Genomic DNA, 13,573 nt, shown 5'->3' on the forward strand with positions numbered 1-13,573 from the left:
AAATGTATTTTTCGCATCATGTTGCACACACACATGTCCTAAGGACATGTGTGTCCGTAACATGAATGTTGAAAAAAAAACATTTAAAGCATTTTAAACACTTTTTCCAAATTTACCGAGTGGTTCAACCACTCGGTAAATTTGGAACCCTAAGTGCGAATTTTCACTTGTCAAAGTGATGATGCATTGCTTTTAAGAAGTCGCACATCTGCGACTTCTTAAAAGCACCCGCAATTTTAGAACTCGCAACAATGTTGCGAATTCTAAAATTGCTTCATGCATCCCAAAAAGCACTTTTGCATTCGCAAACGGCCGATTTTAAGGAATCGCACCGTTTGCGAATGAAAAAGTGCTTGATGCATGTGGGGGATAATTCTTTAAGAAGAGACGTTAAAGGAATTAAACACCTCCTTGCTCACCTGTCGGACCATGCAGCAGTAACTCCAGAGTTAAAAGTAGAAGCTGGAAGAAGGGAAAGAAGATGGGTCGGCCGATCGACAGGTGTTTCAGCGGGTAAGGAGACCATAGCAAAGTGCATAGAGTCCCGACCTACTGGCAGGAGATCCTGGGAGTTTGTCCCCTGTAGATAGGAATACGAACTGAGAGGAAACACCTCTCACACATAGAGCACCTTAGCGTGTGCCACACATTCAGGGTACTGAATCATATATATCCCTGTAAATACACCCACACATAAAAGGTCCTGATGAAAGCCAGTTTAAATAGAAGGTCCGGCTGAAACTAGTCAACCACACTGGACGTGGGAGACCATAAGTCTACCCCTACATGTCCTTAGCCTTTGTTTTTATTTTCTGCCTGGGGCCCACCAATAAACGTACTGCTTTGGGACCCCAAGGACAGCATTTTAAACCTCACGCAGCACAGCACACTCAGGTTCCAAAAACCCGCTCCGCAGTAACCTGGCGTCGCAGCACACCTGAGGTGCACTCGGTGCCTTGGGTGGGGCCCGATGATGAAGCATGCCACCAACTCGGCTGGTGGGTGAGAGCCTTCTTAACAAACCAAATGGTTTCCCATACTAAACACATAGTACGCAAACACTACCCTAATAGTTAGTTGTCGTTGTTTACGCATATTATCAAGTGGCAGCAATAATTATCGCTGGCCGCGCTTAGCACAAATTTTCTTATCGCTGGAATTTATTGCCATGCTAGTGCTGAATTAACAACGCAATGGCGTTAAATATTCCAGCGATAGCAGGGGAAATGGGTCAACATCGCTGAAAAAACAGCGATTTTTGCATGAAAAACGGCGATAACCTTGCTGATACGACCCTGTGGTCGTATTACCATAATCCACACCTCATGTAATGTATACGTAAGTCATGATTTTTGCAGACGTTAGAAAGCAGCGTTAATGCCGAGTTTGCGGGAATATGATTATCGCTTCGCTGGACGGGGCCTCGTTGTAAATATCTGGATGCCCCATTACCAATATTATTCCATCATGTTTTGTGAGGCATGCCTCCTTTGCATCTCATTAACGATGCGAGGTGTGCCGTAAATGGGCGCTAAGTCATTGAAACAGGTGCTAGCGCGTCCTTGTAAATAATACGATAAAATCATTGCTGCTTTTTGCTCGAAAACGGACGCTAAAGCAGCAAAAATTGTATCGCCGGCCCTTGATAATATGCCCCATGGACGTTAGATTGTTCCGTACTAAGTGACTAGACTATTATAGATGTATTAAGGGAAAACACAATTGAGTTCTTTGAGATCAAGAATACATCAACACCCAAATATATTGTTTGGGATACGTTTAAAGCATCTATAAGGGGGTTTCTGATCAGTTTTGCTACACAGAAGAATATTGAAAAGTGGTTGATGAGCTGGAATGTAAGATAGCGGCTCTAGATTTGAATTGTAGAGAAACACTAGGACAGGAAGATCTGATTGAGATGTGGCAGGAAGATATCCTAGAGTACAAATGTGCCCTTATTAACAATCTGGATAGTAGGGTCAGAGCGTGCTCAGAAGCCACTAAAATAGCACGCTTTCAATACAGTGAAAATGCTAAAAAAACTCCTGGCTTGGAAGTCGAAAGTAGAGGCTACAAGGAGCGAGGTAAATGAGATAATATGCAGGAAGTCGTGAAAGAGCCTGAGAGATAGACACAAGGTAGAGCTAGCCCTTGTTGAGTTATTTGGGATACTATATGCAGAAGATCTGTGCTACACCTCTTTTCTCTCGGGTTGTTAAACATGGCAAAAAGATAGGAAGAGATTGCCGGTTCAAGGAATCTATTGGTTTCACTGTAAACCGGAGACCAGCAGACCAGTTACAAATGTTTTTTAATTTAACATCACCAGGACTTAGAGGGATATTGATCCCTGAGAGACCAAAGTTGCCCCACCATGATCTTGGATCAAGGAGTGACCACAGGAAGAACCCTGTCACCGGCTCAGCATCCTTGAGCATCTTCAGCGTCCTGAATCTCTTGCATCAGGACCACTCCATTGATTTCTATGGCTGTTTGTCCATGGACCCTGGAACTGGCCTGGAGACTGCTTTACCTGTGAGGTAACTGTTCAACTGGACCTTATTGATTCCAGTGACTGGCTTCCTGCTGGAGCTGCTTCCCGCAAGAGTGCCTCTATAGCTTTTTTCAAGTACGATGTATCGGCTTATGCTAAACTGTGATAGATCACAAGGATTTATTGCGCTAAGTGAATATCTGTTATTTAAAAATTCATATCTTCAGAATCCACCGATGGATTTTTTGTCATTGAGGTGTCTATTTAACGATAAAAACACAACCTCTTTAGTATTAATATTGGACTTTTATGATGCTGTATTTTTTTTACTCTGCTGTTTTGGTACTTCTAAATTATTTACACTTGTTCCTTTGATAAGGCCTATCTGCTCTGAGCCACAGCTACGCAGGACTGAGCTAAGGGTTTACAAATGAACCCGACTGCAGGCAGAGTCCATTGCGCAAGCGCCTATGTCTGCAGTCAGGGCCCCTGACACAAGCACCTGTGTCTGCAGTCAGGGCCCCTGACGCAAGCGCCTATGTCTGCAGTCAGGGCCCCTGACACAAGCACCTGTGTCTGCAGTCAGGGCCCCTGACGCAAGCGCCTATGTCTGCAGTCAGGGCCCCTGACACAAGCACCTGTGTCTGCAGTCAGGGCCCCTGACGCAAGCGCCTATGTCTGCAGTCAGGGCCCCTGACACAAGCACCTGTGTCTGCAGTCAGGGCCCCTGACGCAAGCGCCTATGTCTGCAGTCAGGGCCCCTGACACAAGCACCTGTGTCTGCAGTCAGGGCCCCTGACGCAAGCGCCTATGTCTGCAGTCAGGGCCCCTGACACAAGCGCCTGTGTCTGCAGTCAGGGCCCCTGACACAAGCGCCTGTGTCTGCAGTCAGGGCCCCTGACACAAGCGCCTATGTCTGCAGTCAGGGCCCCTGACACAAGCGCCTATGTCTGCAGTCAGGGCCCCTGACACCCGCGCCTGTGTCTGCAGGCAGGGTCCAGGGGACAATTGTCTAGGTGTCAGTCTGTAAGCAATGCCCATGGTGCTACCATCTAGGTCTGCAGGCAGGGCCAAGGTGCAAGCTTCTAGGTCTCTTGGTCTGTAGGTAAGGTCCAGGGTGCAAGAATCTGGGTCTGCAGACAGAGGCCAAGGTGCAAGCGTCTATGTCTACAGGCAGGACCCATGGGACAACCATCTAGGTCTGCATGCAGGGCCAAGGTGCAAGCGTCTAGGTCTCTTGGTCTATAGGTAAGGTCCAGGGTGCAAGAATCTGGGTCTGCAGACAGAGGCCAAGGTGCAAGCGTCTATGTCTACAGGCAGGACCCATGGGACAACCATCTAGGTCTGCATGCAGGGCCAAGGTGCAAGCGTCTAGGTCTCTTGGTCTATAGGTAAGGTCCAGGGTGCAATAATCTGGTTCTGCAAACAGAGGCTAAGGTGAAATGTCTACAGGGGGCCCATGGTACAACCATCTAGGTCTGCAGGCAGGGTCTAGGGAGCCAACGTCTAGGTCTGTAGACAGTGCCCTGTGCACTAGCCTGTAGGTCTGTAGGCAGGACCCACGTAAGTGTCTAGGTTTGTAGGTTTCTAGTATCAGGATGCTCTGGGTGTCTTCCATGTAGTTGTAGAAGGACAATCTCAAGGCCTAGATGGAGGGTGAAAGGTGAAGATTGGAAGGGAGGTGGTGAGATTATCTGAGCTTTCATTGTAATGTGGGAGCAGAGTTGGTGCAGCACAGACCTTTAATTTATCATCACGTCATGTCTGTGCAGTACCACTGAATGGTGAACAGTGTCCACACTTGAGTTCTTTGCCTATGCTCATCTGCCATGTCTAGTCCAGGGTGGTCAGAGAAGATGCTTTTTTCAAAGCATGAAAGCTGCTCTCTCCATCAACTTGACTTAGAAACACAGGTTGGAGAATGGTCTGTTGGTGGCCGGATCAGAGGGACTGTTGCCTTATCCAGTTTAATGATACTAAACTTGTTGACCTTAGGGTGATGAAAGGCTGAGTTGACTCTACCAGAATTCAAACACATGGATCACAAACAATTGTCGCAGTGAGTGCTTAACTCACTGAGCAATTTTGCTGGGTTTAACTGTCTTCATTAATTCATGCATTCATTAAGCCTTCTCCAGAAGTTAGCCTCCTCTATATGAAGTATAACTAAAATGGAGGAAGGAAAAGCATGCGCTTTGTGGGCAGGAAGGAACGTGCGGGCACTAAAAGTGTACCCTGTCTAGGGCACAAAAATACCTCGAGATGAACCTGTGTTCAACGCAGTCCAAAGAGCTCCTGTAAGTAGCATAGGGTCTGATTTAGACCTTGGTGGGACCACCACCTTCCCTTCATGGCGGCGGCTGCAAGTACTCGTCGACCTAAGTCCCGCCTGACGTATTTAGATGTGCGCTGGTTCAACCACCGAGGGCATCAACAGACTCTTTACCGTCACATAAACGCTGTCAAGGTGGCCTCCTATGCTAGCTAATAGTACTCTGTCACTGTCAAGCCGGCGGGTTTGCGCTGAGCTGATTTAGATGTCCCCCTTGTGCTTCCGGTGTCCCAGCGGTGGTTTGCTGATGGAGTGAGTCCCTGGTGAAGTGAAGACTGGTAAGTAGTACTTTTTTATGCGTCAATATACGCATATGTTGTTTATTCTCCAGAAAACATATGTTGGTAATATGTAATAGCCATTTATGTAACAGAATGCATGCCACACAAACATACAGACACTATAATATGCACACCCACAGGCACCACAAGCACAACACTCACAAGCACCACAACTTTTTTTTTTCTATTTTAAGTGTCAATACAGGTGCGTTGATTTTACCTTGATAAGTTGTAAAATGAACACGACTGCATTACACATAAGGAAAATTGCATATAAGATCAATGTACAAATATACAAGGCTATAGCATTTGATAACACATGATTCATAGTGTGACAATTGTAAAACTAGCTGACCTTAGTTCCCAGTGACTGCAGAGGTGTGTGGCGTCGTGGTCAAGATGTGGCAGAAGAGAAGAGACCTAGACAATGGTCTTCGAGATGGAAACAGAAGTGGTAAACAGTAAAAAAAAAAGGTATGTTTCTACCTCATTTCTTTTGATTCTGTCAACTCAAGGTAGGAGTGTGATAATTTTATTGCCTGTTCTTGATAATATGCCCCAAGGTATATATATAAAATACAACCCCTCTAGTCTCGTTATGGGGCTAGAGGCAAAAGTACAATACAAGGACTTAATTAGCACACAGTAAATTAGCACAGTATTGGTTTTGCCCTAGGGGCCTCACAAACCATATACTAAGAAAGTGGTATAAGAACCATGTGAGGGATAGAAGCAGGGCATAGGGCCTGTAGAACCGCTGGGGCAACCAGGAACCACCTAAGGTAGGGATGCAGGGGACACACGGGGGACGCGTGCAGTGTCTAAACACAGCCGCGAATCACCATTGACTTTCTATGGAGAATAAGCAAGTTACAATTTTAAAGATTAAGGACACTTAGGGGTGAACTACAATGGAACCCTTTTAGACTTAGACACTTCGAGAGTCAAGACACACAGGCGCACTGGAGTACTCGTGTTAACTCACCCAGGAAAGCTGGGTGCATAGGTGTCTTTTCGTGTCGGGTTTTTTTGTCGATTCCAATGGAGAGCTAGGCGACTAGAGGAAAAGTGTCCGGGTGGATCCAAGGGTGGATCAGAGATGTGAAGAACCTGAAAGCAGAGGGGACAGAGTCTGGGTCACTTGCCAGTGACTAGGATGGCGATAGGAAGATGCCAGCCGTTGTCGAGTGCTTTCAAGGGAAGTAGGTGAAGCTTGACTCTTCAGCCACGAGGACCAGGAGGCGCTGACGATGACCAGGAGCTGGATTCGAGCTGGTCCACGAAGGATGTCGAGTTCTGCAATGTCGGAATCCTGATTGGACCCAACAAACCTTGGCAACAGCAACCCATGCAAGATGACAAGATTCGCTTCGGTGCAGACCAGCAAGGCTTGAGGGACTCACCCTTTGGAGGGGAGTCAGGGTACATCTGGAGCAACCAGGAAAACCCAAGAGCCAAAAGATTGTCCATTGTGGGGATCCACTAGCCAACAGACTAGAGATCGCAAAGGAGCCTCAGCAGAAATGCAAGAAGCGGGCCCAGGGAACACACGTGGAGTGTAGGCCTCTGAGCTTCAGTGCAAATGGTGCGCGGGGAAGCGGCTTCAAATACCCTAATGCACAACTTCAGGAAACCTCGGGAAGTAGGTGCGCTTGCAAAATTGCAGGATGTCCAGGAGTTCAGGTCCCACATCTCTCGTGATAGCTACAGGTCTCAGCTTTGATGGGGACTCGTGTCAGCCTCAGAGATGTCTGGAAGTCCATATCTTGTGTCACAGATTCTTTGGGAACCGGCGGGAGCCTCGAAAATGCTGACCAGCAAGATGCTTCTTTGGTACCTGTTTGAACAGGGAGGTCACTCCTTGACCCCAAGGGAGATTCTTCAGTCTTTCAATCGAAATGAAATGTCGAAGGTCCAAGATTTCTTCTTCAGAGTTTCGGCCAGGGTAATCTAAAGTCCTAGGGACTGGGTTCCTATACTTATACCAAGTTTAGGGGTTTGGCTAACTCTAGGGTCCCACCTATGGGAGGACCTGGGGAGGGGGTGGTTACACCCCTTCCCCTTTTTACAGTTATGCGTCAGAGCTGGGGCTGAGTACCCCAGCAACAGGTTTGAACTGGGAAATGCATGGAGTACCTTGGGTGCCCCAGGCAGTGTCTGAAAAGCATTCACTGAACTCCACCCACTCTGCCCCAATACACTAAAACCTGTCTGGGGAGGTGCTGGCACCTCCATGGACAGGAAACCTATTGTCCAGGCCCCCCCTACTAGAGTTAAGTCCAGCAGCAGGAGGTCAGACTCATGGCTGTGGCAGCAGCATCCATTTTGTGATGCTGTGGCTCTGTTTACCTTCTACCGGGTTTACAAGTGTGTACATGTCTTCTCACTCTAGAAGGGTGGAATGCTACCCCCGCTGCCAGAACTGGCTGGCGGGTAGTATTCTAAAGTTTTTGACACCAACCGTGATATGTTTTGATAAAGCCAAACCAAAGTTAGCCTTAACTGCAAGGATTATAATGCACTTAAGAGTATATGGTATGGCTATATCATAGAACAGCTATAAGTAAGGGATTCCAAAAGCTGCAGAGGGGCTCAGCTCATGCTAGGGCACCCTCTCACACAAAACAAAGCACTCTGCCTCCAGGATTGTCATGGCCTGCCATAGCAGTGACTTATAGGTTAATATGTGTCTATATATGAAGGTAGATATAGGTATACTATATCTAAGTAAGGGGTGATTACACCACCTTACCCAGGCTGAGTGATCAGCCTGTGGTGTCAGTTTGGAAGGCTAACCAGGGGTGGCATAATATATGCTTCAGCCCCTGGTAGGGCTCTGGAGTACCTATGCCCTTGGTACCTATGGTACCATATACAGGGGCTCACAAGGTAACTCAGTAACCAATCTGGTATGTACCTAATGTACATAGAATCAATTTAGAGAGAGAACAGCTGGGCTGTGGTCCTGATTAGCAGGGCCACAGCCAGACTAAAGTTGAGAAAACAGAAAATCTCTGCAAAAAGTGGGGATAACCATAGGAAGCAGATCCTGCTCTCCTACAAGGAGGTGTTCCAACCACAGTTGCCCCAACGGAAAGGTACTTTGTAACCTGCTTGTTGGTAATCCTGGCTGGATTCCCTCCAACCGCCGCTTTGTAAATGACACTGTCGACACGATCTAACAATCCTTGTGGAGTCAGCAGGAATCGGGCAGGATTTTCTGTATAGACCCAGCAACATCTAAATACGGAGGGGGACCCCAAGTAGGCAGTCGAAGAAACCATCGAAAAAGTTACGGTCGGACCATTACCGCCAAGATCTAAAGCAGGCCAATAGTCTCTAACGACACTCACAGCTCCGTGTCCATAAACGAGCTTCTACCACAACGGAGCATGTGTGAGGTCAATGAGTGACTTAGAGCATTATAAAGGAGGCATACCCGGAAGCTGAGGCCAGACCCGGGACCAGGGTTCAATTCCCGACGCGGCAGGGTCTGAGCCCAAGTGTCCACGGACTTGATAATTCTCACTTCGGTGCCTTCTCGACTCACGGGTTCACACTCTGCAACTCTGCGCAATAGCTTGCTTAATCTCCACTACGGCCCCCCGCGGCGGGATGCCTGGCTTTCACCTTGGGGATGCCCAGTACGGGTTATCTCACAGGGAAAAGCCAGGACGGGTTCCCAATGCAAGCGCCGGGACACCCCGTTGGGGTAGCCGTGCGCTATATAAGATGGATTGGTGTCAGTACAACGCGATGTATTACAACGCGTTCCGTTACAACGCGTTTTTTACATCGCAAATACCATTACAATGCATGCCATTACAACGCATGGCATTACATAGCAGATACTTTTACAACGCATGGCATTACATCGTAAGTATAGGTAAGTATATCTTTTTTAAAAAAAATGTAATAAAGTTAATTAAATTAATTTAAAATAATAAAAATAATATAACATTTTTAAAACAGTAATTAATTTAATTATAGTAATTTAATTAATATTAAAAATGATATTAATGTAATATATTTAAAATAATATAATTAATGATATATTAAAAATTTATAAATAGAAAATAATATAATGTAATTAATAACAATAAATATAATTATAATTTAATTAAGTTATAAATAATACATAATATAATTATATTTAATAAAATTAAAAGAATTTAATTAATTAAACATTTTTAAATAATATAATTTAATTATAATCGTTTATTAATACAATTAAATTAAAAATTGTAAATATAGTTATTTTAATTAAATTAAATAAAATTAATTTAATTAATTTAATTTATATAAAGTCGTAATACCCCTGTACCCCAAAAAACAAACCCAGCCCTAAAACCTAAAAACACCCCTGTACCCCAAAACCAAACCCTGCCCTAAAACCTAAAAACACCCCTGTACCCCAAAACCCAAACACTGCCCTAAAACCTAAAAACACCCCTGTACCCCAAAACCCAAACACTGCCCTAAAACCTAAAAACACCCCTGTACCCCAAAACCCAAACACTGCCCTAAAACCTAAAAACACCCCTGTACCCCAAAACCCAAACCCTGCCCTAAAACCTAAAAACACCCCTGTACCCCAAAACCCAAACCCTGCCCTAAAACCTAAAAACACCCCTGTACCCCAAAACCCAAACCCTGCCCTAAAACCTAAAAACACCCCTGTACCCCAAAACCCAAACACTGCCCTAAAACCTAAAAACACCCCTGTACCCCAAAACCCAAACACTGCCCTAAAACCTAAAAACACACCTGTACCCCAAAACCCAAACCCTGCCCTAAAACCTAAAAACACCCCTGTACCCCAAAACCCAAACACTGCCCTAAAACCTAAAAACACCCCTGTACCCCAAAACCCAAACACTGCCCTAAAACCTAAAAACACCCCTGTACCCCAAAACCCAAACCCTGCCCTAAAACCTAAAAACACCCCTGTACCCCAAAACCCAAACCCTGCCCTAAAACCTAAAAACACCCCTGTACCCCAAACCTAAAAATACCCAAACACCCCAAAACATATACATCAGTACCCCAAAACATATACTCCTATACTCATACTTATTTTAAAAAATACTTAAATTTATATATTTAATTTATAATATTTAAAAACGAAATAAATATTTTTAAATAATTAATAATACTTAAATCAATTATAAAATATTAAATAAAAAAAAATAAAAAATTAAATACTTACCAATACTTACGATGTAATGCCATGCGTTGTAATAGCATCTGCTATGTAATGCCATGCGTTGTAATGGCATGCATTGTAATGGTATTTGCGATGTAAAAATCGCGTTGTAACGGAACGCGTTGTAAAAGATGCGTTGTAGCGGTAACACACCATATAAGATACACTAAAAAAAATAAAAAATTACATTAAAAAAAATAAAGTGCCTAACACCCTCACAGGATCTTGTGAGGCTCGTCTAAAAGCTTTCCACACGCTTGGAAAAACTGTACTTGGCAAATATAGAGTTTGCTGGACAGAAGCACAGGGTTGGCATGGGGTACAAGAGAACCGCAGCCAGAGGCCAGCAGGGCCATCAAGTTGGCAGAGTGAAGCTTCCGTTTCAAATGGATCAATTCCAGATGATCGATCAACCTCACACAAATTACCTTTCATCCATAGTAGCCTTCAATTGTGTTCATGCTCCATGTGTGCTCCTTGGCACAGGATTAGCCTTGCATGGCTTACTGGAGGGGGCTAACATGAATCCCCGGATTTGTCTTGTCGTAATCTGTGCAGCATAGGAGCCATGCCAAAGCAAGAAGCACTGCACGTTTATTTTAGTTTCTGTCCAGGGCTCAGGACAATTTCTTGTCAGGGTTTAACAATATTTTGAGACAAATTTGAGCAACATCCCATCACTTTGCCAATAGTGCCCTGTATGTCCGTTCTCAAAGTGTTGTGGACAATCAAATATAATAAACAATAATAAACAGCACAATGGAAATAACCGAGGCCAGGGAGATGTCGGTGAGAGAAAAGAACATATATCACAAAATACTTATAAATTCAAGGTTGTTTGTGTAAAGAGTATTCAAATTATTCAAAATCAAGTGCATGGAGTCCCAAGTGAATGTAGAACCTACATATCAAAGTTGTGACTTTTTGTGACATAAAACAAGGTTTCAGGAATACAAAGACGACAGCCATAACAGAAATAGGCAATACATGAACACAGCCTCCTAGTTCAATGATATGGCTGGGAAATGGTTCGCTTTGGGTTGTCAGTGACGTTTCTACCCCACCTTCACAGGGGGGGTCTCTTCAGGACCTAACAATGGAGGGACCCCTGAGATTAAGAATCACTTTCAGAGTGTTAAGAGGGTGCCCGGTTGGTCCCATGTGAGTAGCCCCCTTTTAAACTCACTTCCTCATGGTGTACACTTAACACTCTGACAGGGCTGTAACACTTTTCGCCCTAAGTGGGATGGGTATGCCCAGACGTGAGTCCTTTGCTCACTGTGCCACTGGATTCAAGCTAGCCTGACTGAAGAAGGGTGACATACCCTGCAACCGGTCCAAGGATGCTTGTTTCGGGTCAAGGGAGGACCTGGCCTGGCAGCTCTGTCTGGACTGTTCCCATTGGGTCACAGGGTCAAGACTGATTTGCATATGGCTGGGCTCAAGCTGGAATGGCATGGTGAGCAAAAAAATTATGGATTTAGGCCCAGATCTCTCTACTGGGGTGAATGTATGACATTGTTCTATATTCAGTCCATCAACTGTTGTTTTTGCCGATGCCACAAGGTAACACCCGCTAAAGACGGTTAGCGTGCTCTTGCTAATATCGCATTAGGATTATCGCCGCTTTACGGCCAAAAGGGGCCACTAAAGCAGATAAAATCATCTTGTTGACATGCCCCGTAATTTGTTATGGCATAAGATCAAAACCCAATTTTTCTTACTTAAAGCTGGAGAGTTAAACACGTGACTCTCCCAACATTTCTTCAGCTTGGAAGCTTCATCTTCAGAAATATGAGATTCTTGAAGTAAAGCAATATCAGTTTAATTTAGCTAAATGAGATAACACCTGTTGCCTTTTAATACGGTTGCTTAACCCTTTAATATTCCAAGTAGTAACCCGAAATGTAACTTAAAGATAAGAGCATGAACCAACAATATGCTTACAAGAGCGAAAATGAATTTAGAATAACACAGATATAAGGAAGAAAAGTGGAAGAAATAAGGCATTTGTTTTACAAAAGAAAGCATGAAGGAGGAAGAGGTACAATAAATAAAATAAAAAAGAGAATGATAAAAGAAACCAAAGAAGAAAACACCAATAGAAGAAAGATAAAACAGAAAACAAAAATACAGTACAAGTCATACAAATGACGACTGAAGAACATACCTACAAAACACAAGACCAAATGGGGGTTGGCGAAACCAGAAGACAACGACGACAGCACTCAAACTCCACTGAACCTCAGGGGAACCATGGATGGGCAAGTATGTCAACATATATGGGAGACCATATGGGAAACAAGGAGCAAAAAACACACACCTGTATAAGGAAGAGGGAGTACATTAGGAATAAGTTATTTCCTTAAAAGAGAGTGAGGGATAAGATCCTATTTTTCCTATTTTTGTAGTATTAGATGTATGCGTACATATTGTTAGCATGATTGGTACCTTTCCCGTGGTGAACAGACAAAATATCGACTCCAAAATATCGACTGGACATAATATCGACTTTTAAATATAGACTGGACAAAATATCGACTGGACAGAATATCGACTACAAAAATATCGTTTTTAAGGTAAGTGAAGTAATATCGACTGTATAAAATATAGATAGCAAAAATATCGAATTTTTAATAATATATAATACTTTATAGTGTATTTTTATGTAATAATATGTGTGAAAAGTGTGTATTAATGTTATAAAATATTTTATTAAATGAATTTTGTTTTTATAATAATTGCGTAATGTAATTCTGTAGCGGGTTGTGGGTTTATAGGGGAATAGGGTGGGAAGTAATTTAATAATAATTAATTAATTAATATATGTTTGTAAATATTTTTAATTAATAATTAATTGATAATTAATTAATATTAATTAGTTAATTAATTAATATAATTTAGTACATATTTTTTATTAGTAATTAATTGGTAATTAATTAATTGTAATTAGTTAATTACATTAATTAGAGTAAATTTTAAATATATATAATTTTGTGTTATTGTAAAGTAATTAATTGGGGTAAAATAATATTAATTATTAAATTAATTACAGCTAATGTGCTAATATATTTACTTTATTGTTATTGTTAATTAATAATTAATTGGTAATTAAATAATATTGATTAATTTTGGGTAAGGGAGTATTTTTAGGGTTCAGGGTCAGTTTTCAGTTTTTGGGTAAAGGGGTATTTTTAGGGTTCAGGGTCAGTTTTCAGTTTTTGGGTAAAGGGGTATTTTTAGGGTTCAGGGTCAGTTTT

This window comes from Lissotriton vulgaris, chromosome 4_1, assembly GCF_964263255.1.
Source record: "Lissotriton vulgaris chromosome 4_1, aLisVul1.2, whole genome shotgun sequence".
NCBI classification, from domain to species: Eukaryota; Metazoa; Chordata; class Amphibia; order Caudata; family Salamandridae; genus Lissotriton; species Lissotriton vulgaris.